Source organism: Phascolarctos cinereus, unplaced genomic scaffold (assembly GCF_003287225.1).
Source record: "Phascolarctos cinereus isolate Bilbo 61053 unplaced genomic scaffold, phaCin_HiC Scaffold_4;HRSCAF=312, whole genome shotgun sequence".
Lineage (NCBI taxonomy): Eukaryota > Metazoa > Chordata > Mammalia > Diprotodontia > Phascolarctidae > Phascolarctos > Phascolarctos cinereus.
The window spans coordinates 668,104,931-668,123,277 of NW_027555847.1; the positions used below are offsets into that span (position 1 = coordinate 668,104,931).

The 18,347-nt window shown below is 38.5% G+C and overlaps 1 protein-coding gene across 1 annotated transcript in view; it reads left to right on the forward strand.

Moving 5' to 3' along the window:
* The first annotated feature begins 6,866 nt into the window (after window positions 1-6,866).
* GATAD2A (GATA zinc finger domain containing 2A) overlaps window positions 6,867-18,347 on the forward strand; it is a 218,302-nt gene continuing 206,821 nt past the window's right edge. Inside the window, 1 exon segment of the mRNA XM_078154032.1 lies at window positions 6,867-7,151. The gene's annotated coding sequence lies outside the window, so the exon portion shown is untranslated.

An 18,347-nucleotide genomic window follows, 5' to 3' on the forward strand; every position in this document is an offset into this window, starting at 1 on the left:
AAAGCTTCTAGTATGGGATTGGTGACAGACTGTAGATCTGTCATCTGAGGATCAGCTTAGCTAAATTCAGAGCAGCCCATCACTACTAGAAGGTGGGTCAATAGGTAATTCAGGTTTTTTTTTTGATCACAGAACCTATGAAAACCCTCCATTAAGATGTGGAGGGATTGTGATCACTACCTATAGCAAGATGCTAAACATGATCCTAAAATTGAAAGTAAGATATTTTTATAAAATGAAGTAAGGTAATCCAGGGAAGAGAATAAGATGCTATCTGGGAGCACAATACAGGGATAGTCCCTTTCCCCTTCTCTCCTGCCCCCTTTTCTTTCAGATGCTGTATAGGTAGAAGAAATTGTCATTTGCTTTGTCCACATTTGTAGCCAAAAAAGTTCAGGGAGTTAGGGAAAGGGAAGGTTGTGTGTCATCAATCTTTAAAAACAGGAACTTTCTTTTATATCTGTTAGCACACTTTTAAAGATGGAGCTCATGTTGCTTCTTTGCTAAAGCTTAAATACCTTTAAAGATCAAATCTACTAAGAAAGGTATTTTCCTTGGCAAAATTTTTGGGTTTTGTTTTTAAATCCCTTAGTACCTAGAAAACATGGCTCAAGGACTAACTTTTCAGAGACTTAATTTGATCTCAATGTAGGTAGGTGGTTTTACCACAGATGTAGACACAAAGAAGATGTTCCTTGCCAAATAATGACACATGCAGATGAAGACAGTGGGAGATATACTTCCTGTTCACTACAATGGTTTTAAGCAGTTTCTGTTTAACCCTTTTGGTATACTATTTGTGTTTACAGGAGGGTATTGTAAAAGAGGGTCCTTCTAGCCTGTTCTTGAATGCAAAGAGTCTGAAGTTGGAGGATTTCTTTAAGTGTTAAATATATAGAAGACTTGCATTTAAAAACAGAATTATGTATCCAGAACAGCATAGTTAAAGATATTACACAGTTGAAATGGTGAGCTGTGTCCAGAAGAGACACTGTTCTGGAGTATAGTTAAATGTCATTGAAACTATAAAGAAACAGAGTTGTTTGCTGTTTTTTGTTATTCAGTTTTCTCTCCCTTCCCACCAGAACCTCCATATTCCTTCCTTTGTGTAAGAATGGCATAAAGTTTTTAGTGACATTAACTTTTCTTGTTGTAACACAATGGAAGAATTGCATTTTCTCCTAGTAGGATACTAGTACTTAAATAATTTTTGACCATGATCACTGGGGAAAAAAAGGTAAAAGTTATACTTAGGTAATTTCATTGTTTTTTCTCTTTCTCACCCATTTAGTCCTCTAATTGTATTTTTCCCTCACTAGATGTGTATCTAAAACAGTCCTCCTCTTGGACTACAGTGATAATATTCCTTAGTACATAGAAACAACTAACACTGTGCAATACTCTTTAGACTTTAGTACAGAGTTGTCAGACTTGTCCAAGCTGCAGCAAAACTGGTGTATATTGCAGGAACCAGATTAAATGTAATTGGGAGATGTTTAGCAACATTTTTAAAAATGCGGTACAGCACAGATAATGTTAATTTGTGGTTTTCTAAGTCAGTATGTGGGCAACAGGGATTTGTTTCTAGTTGAGTTTGACATTACTGCTTTAGAAGATTAAATTAATATGTAGTATGGAAAATGTTAAGGGTTGTTTATTAATGATAGTTTGGCGAGGTGGTTTTTAAAAAATCAGGTTTGCCAATAGATTAGTAGAATTGGGAAAAGCAAGAACAACAACCAAAAAACCCAACAAAGGTCTTTTTGCTTGTCTTAGGAGGCTAACAGAATGAATGGTAGGGTCATGAGATCATAAAGTTTAGAACTAAAAGAGATGATGAAAGTCTTCGTTTTAAGCCTCTTATTCCAGAGATGTGGAAACTGAGTCCTAGAGAGGTTGTCTAAGATTATACAGACAGTAAACAGTAGATCTAGGGCCTCTGACTCCAAGTTAAGTTCTCCTTCAGTTATATACTACACTACTTTCTTTAGATCATTCCTGGCCAGTTATTCATGAATATCATGGTGTACTTCTCAGAATATCAGTTAGAAAGCCTACTTTTAAAAACAGATAATATCAGGATTTAATCAATATTCAGGGTTGATGGAGACATACTATAACTTAAGCTCAGTGGAAAGAGACTTAAAAGAATTCAATTCAACAAGCATTTATTCAGTGATTACTGTACGTTAGCCTATGAAGATGCAAAGACAGAAGCAAGTCTAGTCTGGTGCCCTCAACCTTACATTTTATTTGAGTAAAACACTGAGGGTTTCCTCTGTATCACATGTGTCAGAATTAGGTCATAAGTGGTAGAAAAATTTTATTAAATTAAGTATTTGTAAAATAGATCAATTAGTGTGATGTTATCAATGCCATATATCAAGAGGGCTCACAAGTATTAATTTACTAATTTGTTCTTTGGAATTAGGAAAAGGTCTCAATTCAGGAAGCATTTGAAAAAAAACATGGCACCAGCTATAGTAGTCACTTTAATTAGAAAATCTTCACCTTCAGAATCTGGTTGCATCATATTTCATAATCATCAGAATTGAAAGTATTTGCTGGTAAGTTTAAATCAGTTATAAACAGGCACTTAATAGTGAAACCACGCCCTGCCAGATACTAAGTAACTATTTTACCTAAACATTAGTAATCTCAAACATCACTGACCTTTTTATCAGCTTCACATCTGCTTATTATTGGCCTGCCTTTCTTTCCCTGTGCCCACCATTACAAAAAACATGCCTTATAAGAACTGTGTCTCATCTCCCCAACTGGAAAAACTAGTATGTATATATATGTGGCAGTTCCCTCTGGAGTAGCCCATCTATTGCCAATCCATGCATCAGTCCACAGGGGTGTGTCATTAATATAGTGCAGCTGCTGCCTTGGTCTGTAGAACAGTGTCACCTTAGTGACACTCCTAAGGTTTGCCAGCTTAGACTCTGGAATCCTTAATCTGTCTCAAGTTCAGGGTCTCCCATCTGACCACACTTTTCTCTGTTTGTATTTAATTAAGTTGGCATTAATCGAGGCCCAGGTGAGGAACAGTGAGGTAATATTTTGCTTGCATTGCTGCAACATACATCATCTGATTAACAGTTTGGAGTGTTAAACAGATTTGGAAACAAACACAGGTGTCAAGGATTCAAAAAGCAGAGAATTATAGTGACAACTGAATGACACTTTCTTTTAACTCAAACTTTTAAGCTTTGAGAACTTGTTGGCTTTCTTTCTCAAATCCTCTGTGTTTGAGAGAGTAAGAATTTTTTTAGTTGAAATGTGTGACCTGCTTATAGTATCAATTAGCATGGACAAATCTAGGTTGGGAGGATGGGGGTGGAGGGCAGGGATGGTATCACTGCTATATTTTGTATCATCTTTTAGCTCCTGGAATGCTTTCTCTTTCACAGAGCTCAGTGTGTTACTGCATTAAATATTGTTGGGAGGCAGTTATGAGATTGTTACAAACTGCTGATTGTTCACACAGCTCAAAACTATCGAAATTGACTTTCTGCAACTTCCTGATGAAGGAGCTATATTATAGAAAAGTGATTTCATTTATGAAAGAAGCTGTCTGTGGATCCTAGTACATTAGATCTTGAGGAGAATTATGTATTTTAATGTTGGCAAACAAGGGGGGGAAATTACAACAGAACATGATTTGATTTGGCCTTGGCTTTGGGTACCTCCTTGGAATATTGTTGCTACAAACCATGTTGGATATTCTTTCCTGTCCCTTTTCCCTTTTTCCCCTTCCTGAAAGGTTTTCAGAAGACCTTGTTCATATTATTAACAAAATTTTTCATTCAGAACTGTCCTCAGAAAAGAAAACTTTTTCATAATAGGGGGGGCATATTAAGTCTTGTCAATTGTAGTTTAAACTTCCCTCTTTTTTAAAATTCGATATGTTTTTTTAAACTTCCCTCTTTCTAAAGAGGCAATATGGTATAAAGTACTGCAGTTAGAATCAGAGGACATGGTTTTGAATCCCAGGTCTTACACATAGAATAATAATTCATATTTTTATATAACTACATAGGCTTATAACCAGCTTTGCCCACAACAACGATGTGTGCAAGTAGATAGTGCAAGTATTATTTCCATTTAGCATGTAAGGAACCTGAGGCATAGCAAAGTTAAGCAATTTGTCTAGGGTCACTCAGCATTTAGCTGAAATTTGAATTTAGGTCTCCTAACTCCAACAGTAGTGCTTTTTCTGCTGTATAGTATTGTGTACACCCACGTCCTAGTTCAATTACCCTGAGCAAATCATTGAATTTCTCTGTATCTCAATTACTTCCTCTATAAAATGTGGATAATACTTCAACTATCTACCTCATAGAGTATTACAGGAAAAGCATAGTGTAAAACTTAAAATGCTACAGAAGTGTAAATTGTCATCATATTAGATTATACAGACAAAAATGTATCTAATTTGCTTACTTGGGATTAGTGTTGTGTTGAGTTTTTGGGTTTTTTTTCCCCCTCTTTCTCCCTCCAAGGTGCCACGTTGCTCACTCTGGGGGCAGATTGAGAGGTAACTGGAGAGGGAGGGCAGGAATTCCCCAAGGTATCTGGAGGGTGGGCTTTACGATTTCTTTTCTTAGGTTTCTCATCATTGTTCTAAAAATCCTTATTTTAGTTGTCTTTTTTCCTAGCTCTGTATTTTCTTTAAATGGGTGTGTGTGTGTGTGGGGGGCAGTACTGCACTTATATGGTGCAGCATATTGGACTAGCAGAAGCTCCTGAGGGTTTGGGGATCCATATTGAAGAGGGTGACTAGGATAGTGGAGGAGACCATGTCCTGTGGAGATCACTTGAAGTGACTGATGATGTTTTAGCTTGGATAAGACTTAGGGGGGAGGGAGAGGAAAGAAGACATGATTTGCTATCTTTATGTAGTTTGGGAAGGGTTGTCTAGGAGCTAGGCATTAGATTTGTTTTTTGTGGCCTGAAGACACAGTTAAGAGCAGTAGATGGAAACTGTAGATTTTAGTCACTTCTCAACATTCAGAGCTATCCAAAAGTGGAATGGTTTCACCTGGACAGGCAGTGAGCTGGCTCCCTTTCACTAGAGATCTTTTAGTGGAGGTTGGTAACAACTTGAATGACATTGTTGAGGTCGTTCCCTTTTGCAGGATTAGATGAAACTTTGAAGACCCCTCCAAATCTTGAGATGCTATAATTTCCAATATGAATAAATCCCAAGCCACAGAATTTGAGACCTGGAAGGTATTTTAGAAATAATTTAGTTCAACCTTCCCCTCCCCCCAGTTTTATAACGAGGAAACATGTGAAGTGACATATATACCTAAGATCACAACAAATGAGAGAGGTGAAAATCCAGCTGAGGATGTTAGGCAGAATTTGTCAAGCCTGGGGTTCTTTCCTGGATACCACTATGTCTTAAACTTCTATCAGTAAGCTTTGTTTTCTGTGAATTTGTCATGGCTCAGAAATATCATAGAATATTAGAGGTGGAAAGACCCCAGAGGCCTTGCAAATAAAGTATTTATTAAGTATTATTATTAAAGTATTTATTAAGCTCTTAGTGCCCTCCAGGCACTGCAGTTTATTACAGAAAATAATAATAATAATAATAATAATAATAATAATTTTTTTGGTTAGGAAGTTGGGTTAAGTGACTTGCCCAGGGTCACACAGTCAGAAAATTATTCTTAACCCTATCTTTTGAAAAAGGTTTTATTTTTGTATTGTGCACTTGTGCAAAAGAATTGGATTTCACCAGTGTGATGGAGAAGGCTGGCTGCTTAGATAAATCCTAGGAAAGTTGCCCTAGAAGTTAAGTGACTTGGGAGTGGGATAGAGGAGACTTTTGTTATTTTTCATTCTAGCTAGCAGGAAGGTGATGCCATGACTTGCAAGTGAATTGGATTTAGGTGAGAGAGGGCTGTGCAAAATCACCAGCCTCATCTTCCTCTCTTGAGCCATCTGGGTCCAGTGGCAAGATATAGATCTGGACAAATGGAGATGGCCCTCTGTTGACTTCTATTTCAGTATTGTAACTGATAATTCTCTTTCTCAATAAGTAGGTTATTGTTTTAAAAATGAATAACTATATTCTGTAAACGTGAAATAGGTATTTCAGTATACTTCAGGTTGCAGGAAAACCATTTATTCAGTAAATATTTATTAAATACCTCTATATAGTGAGCTCTGTATGGTGGGATGAGAAGAGATAGCAGAAATAATTGACCTGGCCTTGCTTACATGGAGCTTACAATATTTTGTCCCTTGGGAGCAGGGACCATATTTTATGCAAGCTTTGAATCCCCTGTGTCGGGCGCAGTACTCAATACATCTAAGCTTACTAAATGTTTGCTGCTGCTTATCAGTGTCTAAAGATGTATTCTAGTTCTGTGGAACCAGTTAAAACCCCAAGTAATAGTAATGTTGCCAACATTCATCAATGCTATTTCTCACATATTTGAGGCAAAGAGATTTTACTTTAAAAAATTTCCCCTTAAAAACACAACAACAAAAATAAAAGTAATGGGCTGTGCAGGGTAGCTCCATAGCGTGAATTTTTGGCCACAGCCTGAATTCTGGGTGTCCTCGATGAAGGGGATCTAAAGAAGTCGCATAAAGTTCCTTCTTCATCTTGCTGTGGGCTTTCTAGCTCCCTGTGCCTTACCTCCTGGCAATTTCTTTGAACTCACCTCTTGGAGTCGGGAGTGTGGATAGCTCCTTGGTATCCTGCAGAGACACGTTAAAGGGTGGGGGGGATTATGGGAGGTAGAGTGAGGTGGGGGTGGAAGAGCCGCCTACTGCTGGAAGCTGCTTGTCCTGACCGCATGCTCCTAGGCACAGCGCTTTTCCTGGTCTGGCCTGGGTGTTTTGCCTTTAAGAGCTCCCCTGTGTTTTGGGGGTAGTAATGGACTGTGTGTGCTGACCCTGGTGCGCATGTTCAGGGTAGTGACGCCGCAGCTCCATGTGTAAGAAGCGCATTATTTGGCAACCGGAGGAGCGGCGGAGAAGAGGATTAGAGGGATCCCCGCCTGAGGGAAAGTTGGGGGTGGTGGTGGTGGTTGGGGGAAAGCCGAAGAACGTACCCGTTAAAAGAAAAAAAAAAGAATCCAAACCGCCCAAACCTGTCTTGAGCTGCATTTTAGTGTCTTCGTAGGGTAAGGTCCGGATTAAAACTTCTGATTTTGGGGGGGGGGAGTGAGGAGTGGGGGCGGTGGTGAGAGGGGCGTGGTGGTGGCGTGCAGTGGACTGGGGGAGTAAGGAGGGTAGAAGTTATTAGAGAAATGTATTGGAATTGATGTATTCTGCCCCCTCCCCCTCCCATGTAGGAAACTGAAAGTACCTATAATAAACCGGTTAACCGGGGCTATCTCTCGACTGAGAAAAGTCTTGAATTAAGCTTGTAGCACCACGCATGTTAGTGGGGGTTGATGTTTTTTTCTTTTTTTTCCTCTTCTGGAAAATAACTTGTTTCCAAGTTTTGCTGGGGAGTGGGGGTGGGTGGAGGTAGGGTCGTGAAAAAAAAAGTAAGAATCAAGGAGTTAAATTTCTGTGAGCTTCTTCCGCTTTGCATGAAGTCTCCCCCCTCCTCCCCCCCAATGTTTGAGATCCGATTCGCAGTGGAAGAGACGAAAGTTTTTTGGGGAAATGTATCTCGTGTAGGGGGTGGATGCAAACGGGAAAAGCAGGATGGGGAACAACTATTAATTGTTTCTTAAAGTTATTAAAGGCTTTTAATCTTTTCTGCTGCCTGCTTCCTCCTTTTCCTCCATCACACGCGTTTCACTCTTCCTCCCAGCCTAGGGAGGAGATAGTGCTTGAATTGGATGTAGGGAAAAGCCGATAGTATTACGTTGAAAGGCGCGACTTTAAAATGGTCAGATTGAGATCTGGCGCTTTGAAAAAGAGGTACCCTTTAGAGGATTTTGTTTGGGAGTGTGGTGGCCGGTCTTGTTGAATACTTTTCAGGTCTTGTGTTTTGTGGAATAGCCATTCTCTGCTTCCTCTCAGTTTGTGGGTGTGGAGCACAGCAGCAGGAGCCCAGGGTTTCTGGGTGGCTTTACTCAGGGGTGGGGGTGGGGGTAATGGACATATTTGTGTGTGTGTCTCTTTTGGTTGAGCCCCAGTCGTGGCACTTAACCCGGCTGTGGCAGCCAGACCGAATCTCCTGTCAGAATAAGAGTCCCCCCTCAAAGACATTAATCTATTTTCATATATATTCTCTCTCTCTCTCTCTCTCTCTCTCTCTCTCTCTCTCTCTCTCTCTCTCTCTCTCTCTCTCTCTCTCTCTCTCCCCCTCCCCCTCTCCCTCCTTCTTTCCCCCTCCCTCCTCTTCCCCTTTCCTTTCCCTCTGCTCTTCCCCCTCTCCCTTTTTCTCTCTCACTCCCTCTCCCTCCTCTCTCCCTTTCTCTCCTTCATTTCTCTCTCTGTCTCTCTTTTCCATCTCTCCCCTCTTCTATCCTGTCCTTTCTTTCCTCACCCCCTTCTGCTCTCTCCCTTTCCCTTAAACTTCCTTATGTTTTCTATGCCGATTTTCTGGGCTCTACCCTTTCATTCTTCATTCTGATCTTTATTGATTTTTCCCTTTACCTGTAATGGGTTAGCAGCTGTGACTAGACTATTCTCACACAGCAGCAGCTGGGCTTCTTAAGGGATTATCTTGAGAATTTTGAGTTGGTCATTTCATCCCTTAAAGGAAGGGGAAGGACCTTAGTGTATTATCACTTTTGAAAATTCTGAGGTTTGGTAAATGATTTTAAGTAATTTTTTGAGGTGTTATTTTAAATTAGCACCAAGGAAAGTTTTTTCTGAAGGATTTTAGGAACCTTGAATTTTGCTAAAGCTTATGGTCCAGTCCAAAATAAGATGAGGATGATCTTTATCCTATGAACTTTGGCTTTTTTAGATCAAAGTGTGAGTCGCTTGAGGATTTTAGATTTTATTTTATTTTTCCTCCTCAGCTCCCTAAGGTCACCGTCCCCCCCCCCCCAATATTTTATTTCCATTCCCTTGCTAGGTGCTGATTCATACAGTGACACCTTCTGGTAGTGAAAGGCTTGAGGAGACTGATATCCTATATATGACTTTTGGTCATGTATTTAAAATCTTAGAATGTCACAGCTGGAGAAGGAACCTTGAAACAGTGTTAGAGCTGAAAGGAAACTCTAGTTAACCCCTCTCATTTTAAAAATGAAACAGACCAGGACACAGAATCAGAATCTGAAGTAGAACTGCTGTGACCAGTGGACTATTTTTTACAGCTTTTTAGTTGCTGAGTTTATAGTCTTCCAGACTAGTCTCTTTCCAGTCCAGAAGACTTTTTTTTTCAGTTGTTACTTTTTTTTTTAGTGAGGCAGTTGGGGTTAAGTGACTTGCCCAGGGTCACAGAGCTAGTATCAAGTGATCAAGTGTCGGAGGGTTGCATTTGAACTCAGGTCCTTCTGACTGCAGAGCCTGTGCTCCATCCGCTACACCACCTTGCTGCCCCTAGTTGTTACTTTTAAAAACAAAGCAAAACTTAGCTACAAGACCATATATTTGTTGTCACTTACCAATTAGGGTCATCTGTAGGTTAAGAAGAGGAGTTGTTAGACTTTGTAACTGGTATATTGAGAGATTGTAGAATATTCTTCAGAGATGCAGCAAATTGAACAAATGTAAATGAGTGCTTCCTATTTACAGGCACCTTTTCTTCCAAAATCAAGGTTTTAGTTTTTGTTTTGTCCCTGATTCACAAAGGGAAAAAAATTGCTGTTACTTTTTTGTAGTAAGCAGCATGTGATAATCAAAAATGCTGCTTGTTTTATTATTATTATTGGCTGACATTTAATAATGTTTAAAGGCTTACAGAATGCTGTTATATGCATTCTGATTTCCTCCTTTTAACACCCCTTTCATTACCTAGAAGTATTATCCTCATTTTACAGATTAAAAAACTGAAATTCAGAAAAGTTAAATGAATTGCCCATAGCTAGTGTTGAAGGTTGATTTTTTTGACCTCAGATTTTCTGACTTCAAATTTAGCTCTATGATGAGCTGCTTATATTCTCCGAATTTTATCTAGCCCAGCTTCCTCCTATTCATTGTCTGTCTGCAGTACTTTTTTTCTTTTCTTTAAAGAAATGTTTAACTTTTGTTGCTATTATTTGTTTTTGTCATTTTTAAATAGAACCTAAGAGACCTTATTTTAATAGACCCTTCCCTTTCTCATGCCCCTCCCCCTCTTACCTATGGAATAATCCCATTTAAAAAAAATAAAAACAAAGCAGGCCATTCAGCAAAGCTAACTAACACATAAACCAAGTCTAACAAGTATATACGATGCTTCATATCCTTAGGCATCCAACTTTGCAAAAAAAGAAGGTACAATTTCTCATCTCTCTTCTGGGTTCAAGTTTGGACATTATAAGTACATAAAATTCAGCTTAGTGTCTTTCAAAGATGTAGTATGTACTGATGGACTAATTGTCCAAGTACATATTATAATATGGGCAATAATCCATTCTTCCACTTTGTTTTTCAAGTGTTTTTCAAGATATCTAAGTCAATTTCTTGAATGACCCGTGGGTTTGATGTTTTAAAAGAGGGTAACTGCAGAAGAATCAAAACTGCAGGTGACCCAAAGGGCAATGGAAAGACATTGGTGGGTATAAGGTTGCAGCATATTAGGAGGGTGATTTTGCTAGAGAAGTGTCATAAAACATCATAAAGAATATGTGTGACCAGAAAAAGAGGTAATTCTGTTGCCTCTTGAGAGATCGAGATTGAATATGCTTCACAGGCATACATGGAATTAAAAAAAAAACCACGCACCCAAACCCCAGAGAATAGCCTCTAGTCTGTTGGTAAGATCCTTTGTGGAAAGACTTGAATAAGAATATCATAGTCTGGGAAAACATGGATGATTTGTGGCTCATGGGTTCACTAAAATATCAAAGTATATTGCAAGAAATTATGCAAAAAAAAATGGAAAATGACATATTCTGTTAAGGGGTGGGGGTGGGATGGGGTAATTTAAGAGAATAAGACCTGTACACAAAAGTGTGGTGCAGGATAGAATGTGATTAAACGCAAAAGGAAAGATCTAGGCAAAATGATATGAAAACTTTTTTTTAAGGAAGGAGATCACTTTTAGCTATAGTCATGAAAGCTTTATGGAGGTAGTGGACCCTTAAGGCCTTGAAGAAAGTAAGGAAGCTTGAATATGCAGATTTATGAAATATGAGTATTTTAGGTGTGGAAAATGGTTTGTATAGATACGCATAAGGGAATCCAGTATAATTATGATAATAATACTTAAAATAGTAGATATAGAACTGGAGTGAGATCACATGTGAAGAAGGGGAATAGTGTTGAAGTAATGCTGGTAAGCTAGATAGAAAAGTGGAGGTGGAGAGCCTTCAGGGCTGGCCTGAGGGAGATGGGACAACTAGGAAACTGCAGAAATGGTGAAGGAGAATGATATTTGAGAAAGAGCCATTGGATTTGGAAATTAGAGAAGATCACTGGTGACCTTGGAGAGACTAGTTTCAGTAAGGTATGGAAGCCAGATTGCAGAGGTTTGCTGAATGGTAGGGAAGTAGATGCAATGAATCATTAGGAATATACACCATAATTTTTTGAATTTAAATCATGAAGAGATATTGGAAGATAGCTTAAAGGAGATGAGAGGGTTGAGGAGAGGTTTTTTTTTTTTTAGAGGTGGAGGCAGGAAGATATGTTTTTGTAAATAGAAGGAAAGGAAGTAGGAGAGATGGGGAGAATGAAGATATGAGAAAGAGATAGAAGGAAGAAGTGATTAATGAAACAAAGTTCCTAAAGAGCTGGGAAGAGATAGGATCCAAGTGTATATAAATGGAGGAGTTAACCTTGGCAAAGGTAGAGGACCCTTCATTCTTTAAAGACCTAATGGAGTGGGAAGAAAGTGGTTTAAGACTGAAAGGTTTTACGTGGGGGAGGGGAGAGATTTCAGGGAGCTCATATCTCAACAAAGTAGGTGAGATCATCCTCTGAAGGGAAATGGAGTTGGGGAAAGAAGAGGTTAGAAAGGAGTAAGCCTTAAAAATAGGCTTTTAAGCCCATCTCTTTGGGGAAACCTTTGCTGTATTTCTGCCTGGAGGCAGGGGGATGTACTAAATGACATGTGATGTTCCGTTTCAGACTTGCGAGTCTATAATTTTTATAATGGCTCAAGATTACTCAGCTGGCTCTTCATGAGATATTTTGTCAGAAAAGCAATACATGGGAACTTTATAATCTATTTGGAGGCAGTGTGGTAGGGTATGTAATCTCTAATAATAATAGCTAATATTTATGTGACTCTTTAAAAAGATTTACAAAGCACTTTTTTACTCATTTGATCTTCACAGCCAACCTCTGAGGGTAGGTGGTATTATTATCCCCATTTTACAGATGAAGAAACTAAGGCAGACAGAAGTAAATGACTTGCCAGGGTCACTGCTAGTAAAGTCTCTGTTATAGGATATAGACTTGGGTCTTCTTGCCTCTAGACCCAGGGTTCTATCCATTTCAACACCCAGTATATAGAATGAAGGACTTGGAGACAGAAAAGACTTTGGTAGTAAGAGTCCTGTCTCTGATGCTTAGTAGCTTTATAACCATGGAGAAGTCACTTATCCTCTCTGATTTTCCATTTCCTCATCTACAAAATGGGATTAAGATCTGTAGCATCTTGATGGCCTGGAAAGAACTAAAAGAATGGAATTAGAAGTAAGGACAAAAAAAAAAAACAAGATTTGGGCTTGTAGGCAGAAAGAGAGTTGAAATGACATCAGAGAGTAGTCAGATAAAGGAATTTTAGAGTGCTTGAACATAAAGATGGAGCACTTTTGGGTGATGGCAAGATCCTCTGTGTAGTTGAGGTGTGGTGGAGGAGGAGGTCGTGGTAAATGAGCAATTCAGGAACTGGGAAGTTTGAGTATTTTAGGGAGTATCAATATAAATAAAGCCCCTTGTGTGAGGATAGGGGATGGGAAGAGAAAGAGAGCCAGGTACTTAACTAATTGAGGAAGGAGGGAAAGTGTCCTGGAGGTCAGTAAATAACAATGACCAGAATTTTGATTGGTTGGTAGATATGGATTGTGTGAATGAACCTCGTGGAGAAGATTTTAGTGAGTGATGGTAATAGAGTAAGCTTGGGGAGCAAGGAGTATTCCAGTACCACCATGACCAGAGAGTCAGGGTGTAGGAGTGAAGTATGATCAGTGCTGAAACAGATTAAGTAAGCTGTATCATCAGGAGAGAGCCGGGTCTCAGTGAGTACAAGAAGATGGAGGCATCAAAAAAGGAAAAGGTTTAAAAATGAAAGCTAGTTTGTTACCTATGGGAGCAAGCAGTGAGACCCTGGTACGGTTAAGTTGAAGGGGATGGGAATAAAAGATTAGTCAGTGGGAGACCCAGAACAGTATTTAAACAGTGGCAGCCAGAGGTTCAGAGTCATTGGAATTGTGAAGGAATGCTGGAGGGGTAGTGTGTTAATTATTGAAGAGTGAATTCAGATAGGTTGTCATTCTTCAAAAGGTTCACACTCAAAGTGGAGTTGTCCCACTGTATCAGGCAGCTCTATGTAGCTGGAAACATGGAAGTGGAGGCAAGGTGGAGTTGTGTGAGGCCAGAGAGGGTTCCTGGAGCACAATGGAATCCATGCTCAGGGAGTTCAGGGAAATTCTTTTGGGCGTGTTTAGTTAGGTAAGACAACTGTTGTTCTGTGGCCTTCCCAGGATTATATAGCCAGTATGTGTTAGAGGCTACACTTGAACCCAGTTCTGCTTCTAAGGCCAGCTTTCTATCTAGTATGCCTCTCTCATATGTGTATGCATGTGTAAATGTGCTTGTGTTTACATATGTTCATATATACATATGTTTGTTTATGTATATTTATGAAAGCAGAGAAAATGTTAATGCAGATTAAACTGTGTCTTACGTACATATTTTTTTCTGAGGGAAAAGAAGACCTATAATATCTTCTTTGTAAGGTAACTGTGGTAGGGCTCTAATGAGATGATGTGTATAAAGTGCATTGTAAATCTTAATGATATATAAGGTCATCTATTTCACTTAATTTTAGTACCTATTCATCAAGAAAAAATAATTCTGCATTGTGAAATTGCAATTATTGCCTTTCCTCTGAAGTTGAAAGATTTGATGCAATTTTACCTGTATACTATCCTCCATCTCCATACTGCACTCCCAAACCCAATAATAAATCCAAACAACACGAGAAAACTCAAACTGCTGATTGAACTGGAATTCCCTTTTAACTTGGAAGTGGAGAATTCTTGAGTTACACATTTGATTGGTGCCGCTGGTTACTTATTCTGTTCTGCCCCTTATCTTTATAGACAGACATAAAAAGGGATGACAGTGCTTTTTTAAAAGTCATAATTTATATTCAGTATCACTTAGCCAATCTTAAAATGTTTGTCATGATATAAGAATTTTGTCTCTTATATAGTAAAATGTTTTTTCACCTATTAAATACTTGATACTTGATTGAGAATCAGAAGACTTTGATTGGGGTTCTGGTTCCAGCACTAATTTGCATTGTGACCTAGATGTCAGTTTCCTTGTTTATAGAATCATCTACTGTGTAAGAGGGATAGTATGTATTTTTTATTACATCCTGATGCTTTTGGACAGTGCAATGTTCACTGCATCCTACATAGATACACGATGATTGTTTGTTGAGTGAGTAAGTCAAGGTGGTCCAGACTCTTCCAGAGCCACCATTCTATTATGTATCTAAATATTGTGTGCCATTTATTTAGTTAGATTTTTAACTATCAATATAAATATTAGTAGTTGTTTCAAATTGATAGCTTTTATGGCATTTAGGCCTTTAAAACAATTGTCTGAAATGGCCTCACCCAATTCTTAGTGAATTCACATTTAAAACTTCTTATTCTGTAGCAATATTGTGGTCCTTATTATCTAAGGACATTGCTCTCTCAAATTGCAGCTGGATCTGCTACTTGAACCATTATAAAATTTCTTGCCTTTTCCTTAATCTTGGAATAAAATTTATTCGCCAATATTTATTGAGCAATGTGCTATGTTCTTGGGGAGAAGGGATGGGGGAGTGTGAGTATACACAAACCAAAACCAAAAATTGGCCCTGCTATTAAGAAATTTATTCCAGTTGAGAAAGGGGACAAAACATTCACACAAGTTAGAATTGTGATAAGTTCCTAAGAGAACTCAAATCTCTTTGGGTTGAGAATCAAGGCTTACAGGAGAAGGAATTAGGAAAAGCTTGGCTTCTTGGAGGAGGTGACATTTGAGCTGAACCTTGAAGGATTAGTAGGATCTTAACAGTTTTACAGTGGATGAGGTGGGAAGGGCATTCTAGGAATAGGGCAGCAATGTGAGTGAGAGGAAACGAGCATCAGTTCAGGGGGATCGTGAGTAGGTAATTTGTCTTCAGCATACAGTGTAAGGTATGGAGGGCCTTGAACAACAGGATCTTAACTATTTATTTGGTAGGGAGGGGGAAGCCATTGAAGGCGTCTGAACAATAGAGTAGTAGGTTGTTTTTGACAAAAACAAAAAAAGTTTAGTTCCCTTTTCTCCCCTAACTTCAATTGAAAACTGTCAACCAACATAGAAGTTTCATTCTAAAATTCACAAGCAAAGATAATTGAAAATATTTTACTAAAATACTGCCTTTGACAAAGTTAAAGGTTGTTCTTTATTTTAAGAAGCTATTAAAGAAGAGGAAGAAGCTTGGATTAATTTGAAAGTACTACAATTTGGGCTTTATGTCTGACTTCCTGTTATAAAAGAGTGGCATTCTTGTGTCTTCAAATGGAATATAGATAAAGTTTTAATAAGCAAAAAAAAATTTTTTTCTGTTGGAAAAACAATCCAGTATCATGTTTTTTCTCCCCTCTTCTGCTTGTAATGGTTATGTGAGAAATGTTGTGGAACAAGGAGGTAGTATTATATTTTTAGTATAATTGGCCTATGCTGTTTTGCTAACTGGCTGTTTGTTGTAACAGGAAAGGGTGTCTTGAATTGTCTTAAGAGTAGGCTTAAGTATAGGCTTGTGTCTGCCTTAGCTACCTAAATGCTTTCTCTTATGTTTTATATGCTAATCATGTAATGTTTCATCTATAATGAACTTAAAGGTAGAACAGCAATATATTCAGAATAGCTAGGTTAAAAATGAGCCAGTGTTTACTGAAATGGTGGTATGGAAGAGGAAATAGGATGCACTTTCTACAAAAATTATTATTGTCTGTGGCCATTATATTGCTGCTTTTTTGGACCCAATTCATAGTTCTCACTAATTGTCATGATAGAAGGCTATTAAAAAGAATGCTGAACTGGTTTCTTATAAACTTTTCAAACCATGTTTATATGGCCTATTCATTTTGAAAGATGTGGGTTGGTGATTTCCCTACCTTACCATTTCATCCCTCAACTGTGGAAGAAATAAGAAATAACCAGAAGGCAGTGTGGATTTCAGTACATTTTTTTGTTTTATTAAGGTGCTACCATTTTCAAGGTAACTGTGCCTAGGGTGCTGGGGGCAAAAAAAGAAAAAATAATCTGGATCCTCAGCAAGCTTATGTTCTTTTTTTTTTTTTGGTAACATTCCTTTTTTTTTTAATTTAAGGCTTCTTTTATTTCTCTTCAGTGTTTTGTAATTATATTTATATGAGTTGTATGCAAATTTATGCCCAGGTATATTTCTTAGCTAATTTTAATAATTTTAAGAATTATTTCTTTTTTACTTTAAAATTTTTAAAATTTATTTTTAGTTTTCAACATTCGCTTCCATAAGCTTTTGAGTTTTAAATTTTCTCCACCTCCCTCTCCACCTCCCTCCCTAAGACTGTGTGTAGTCTGATATAGGCTCTACATATACTTTCCCATTAAACATATTTTTTCATTAGTCATGTAGTGTAGGAGAATTGGAACCAATGGGAAGAAACAAAACAAAACAGAAGGAAAAAAGAAGCAGATAATATGCTTCGACCTACATTCAAACTCCATAGTTCTTTCTCTGGATGTGGATAGCATTTTTCATCATGAGACTTTTGGAGATGTCTTAGATCCTTGCATTGCTGAGAAGAGCTAAGTCTTATCAAAGTTAGTCATCAAACAACATGGCTGTTACTGTGTGCAATGTTGTCCTGGTTCTGCTCACTTCACTCAGCATCAGTCTATACAAGTCTTTCCAGGTTTTTCTGAAGTCTGCTTGCCTCATCATTTCTTAGAGCACAGTAGTGTTTCACTACATTCATATATCACAACTTGTTCAGCCATTCCCCAGTTGATGGGCATCCCCCTCAATTCCCAATTCTTTGCCACCACAGAAAGAGTTGCTATAAAATATTTTTGTACATGTGGGTCCTTTAGCAAGCTTCTCTTTTACTGGAATTCATGAACCACATTAAAGTCATTGTGGATTTGTGCAGTGGAAGAAAAATCCAGTTGTTGATTCAGGTATTATTTTACTGTCTATTATAAATATATCTAGCATGCATATTTCTAGCTCACATAGCTTAAGTCACTTACTCAGGGTCACATGACTGATGGACAGACTGAATTAGAGGCTGGGTCTAAGACTTAGGCCTTCTAGGTCCTTGGGTACAGCCTTTTGACAGAGTCCAAGTTGTACAGAACAAATCCTTTTATTAAGGGGATTTGTTCTGTGCAGTTTAGATTCAGTCAAAGGGCTGAATTTGAGGACCTGCAGGGCCACATGTGGCATTGAGGCTACAGGTTCCTCACCTTTGGTCTAGGTTGATTCCCAAGTCAGTGCTTTCTATTAGAAGGGAGGATGTCCAACTTGAAGGTAGGAGGTAAGTCCCTTAATATATTAATGAGCTTCAGCTTCCTCATCTATAAAATGGAGTGTTCTAATACTTGTCCTGCCTACTTCACCTTCTTGACCTCTCCCTGGACCTAACCACCCAGAACCCATCCAACCTGCTTTAACTTCTCACATGGCTTGGGTGAGATAGGAGTCACCAACTTGATTTCTTCCAGTGAGATAGAGGGGCCATCAAGCCTTAATATCTGCCCTGTGGCCTAAAATCCTTCAATCCTTAGCATCTGCCTTGCCTCCGGGACCTGATGATGATGATAATATAATAGCTAGCATTTATATAGCTCTTTAAGGTTTAAAAAATCCTTTACAAAACTTACCTCACAACAACCCTGGGAGGTAGGTGCTATTTTTCTCTTCATTCCTGCCCACATCCACCCCATACCTTTTCCCCTGTCGCCAACTCAGGGCTTCTTAAACTTTTTTCCACTTGAGACCCCTTCAACACTTTTTTTTTTGGTGAGGCAGTTGGGGTTAAGTGACTTGCCCAGAGTCATAC